Below are 1,552 nucleotides of genomic sequence, written 5' to 3'. Positions count from 1 at the left end.
GGAGGGGGAGGGGTAGGAGGAAGGGGAGGAGGAAGGGCAGGAGGAGGAACAGGAGGAGGAGGAGGAGGAGGAGGAGGAGGAGGAGGAGGAGGAGGAGGAGGGGGAGGAGGAGGGGGAGGAGGAGGAGAAGGATGAACAGGAGAAGGAGGACGAGGAGGAGGATAAGAAGGAGGAGGAACAGGAGGAGGAGGAGGAGGGAGGACGAGGAGGAGGAGGAGGGAGGACGAGGAATAGGAGGAGGAGGAGGAGGAGGAGGAGGAGGAGGAGGAGAAGGAGGAGGAGGAGGGGGAGGAGGAGGAATAGGAGGAGGAGGAAGGGGGAGGAGGAGGAGGAGGAGGAGGAGGAACAGGAGGAGGAGGAGGAGGAGGAGGAGGAGGAGGAGAAGGAGGAAGAGAAGGAGGAACAGGAGAAGGAGGAGGAGGAGGAGGAGGAGGTGGAGGAGGAGGAAGATGAGGAGGAATAGGAAGAGGATGAGGAGCAGGAGGAGCAGCATTACAAGGAGGAACAAGAAGAGGAAGAAGAGCAGGTGGAGGAGGAGGAAGAGGAGGAGGAAGAGAAGGAGAAGGAGGAGGAGGAGGAGGAGCAGCAGCAGGAGGAAGAGCAGGAGAAGGAGGAGAATGAATAAATGGACAGTTCGTTTATGTTACAATACTGCAATGCTGTTATTGGACTAATTATATGACGTATTTTTGGGATAACCTCCCGTACTGTTGTTGAATAATCCCTTGTCCTCAAAGTACGTACGTTGAACAAAATGTCGAGGTAAAAATAACTACAGCAAATAAAATCAACAACAGCAACAATCAACACTACTATGACAAAGTAACGAATAACAAAATAAAACATAAAAAAAACACTACCATCGTCTCACTACCTGCGCCCCACACCTAAAAACACATAACATAAAACAACTCACAAGCCAAATCCACACACGCACACGCACACGCACACACGCACACACGCACATACACACACACATACACACACACAACCATATTCCCAAGCCCAAAAACCGACCTTATTCGCGATGTAGTTCCCGAGCACCGTCTCCCTCTCGCCCGTCAGCGTGGGGTCGTTCATGAAGCGCAGGATGAGCTTGAACACCGCCAGGGAGTCGATGTAGTCTGCGTCGCGGGCCTTCGACAGGAAGGGCGTCTTGATGGGCTCGCGCTTCATGCCCCACAGGTGCGACTGGGGGGGAGGAGGAGGAGGGGGGGATTAGTTATGTGGGGGGGGGGCGGAGGAGAACAAATAGGGGGGAGAGAAAGGGAGAAGAGAAAAGGGGAAGAAGGGGGAGAAGGGGGAGAAGAGAAGAGGGGAAACGGGGAAGAAGAGAAAGGGGGGGAGTAGGGGAGAAAAGAAGAGGGGGGAAGGGGAGAAGAGAAAGGGGGAAGAAAAGAAAAGGGGGAGAGAGGGGTAAGAGAAAGGGGGGGAAAAGGGGGAGAAGAAATGGGGGGGGATGAATGGAGAAAAAGAGAAGAGAAGGGAGTGATTAGTTACGTGGGGGAGAAGGGGAGAAGAAAAGGTGGGGGAAGGGGGAAAAGAGAAGGGG

The 1,552-nt window shown here is 54.1% G+C and overlaps 1 protein-coding gene across 1 annotated transcript in view; it reads right to left on the bottom strand.

Annotated features, from left to right (window-relative positions):
• Positions 1-1,054: 1,054 nt before the first annotated feature.
• The window catches only part of LOC125030346 (unconventional myosin-XV-like), a 30,000-nt gene continuing 29,502 nt past the window's right edge, over positions 1,055-1,552 (bottom strand). The window contains exon 14 of the mRNA XM_047620336.1: positions 1,055-1,191. The gene's annotated coding sequence lies outside the window, so the exon portion shown is untranslated. The remainder of the gene's footprint in view (positions 1,192-1,552) is intronic.

This window comes from Penaeus chinensis, chromosome 11 (genome assembly GCF_019202785.1).
Source record: "Penaeus chinensis breed Huanghai No. 1 chromosome 11, ASM1920278v2, whole genome shotgun sequence".
In the NCBI taxonomy this organism is placed as follows: Eukaryota; Metazoa; Arthropoda; class Malacostraca; order Decapoda; family Penaeidae; genus Penaeus; species Penaeus chinensis.
The sequence above is the reverse complement of the archived record's forward strand: the minus strand, read 5'-3'. Positions and strand labels throughout refer to the sequence as shown.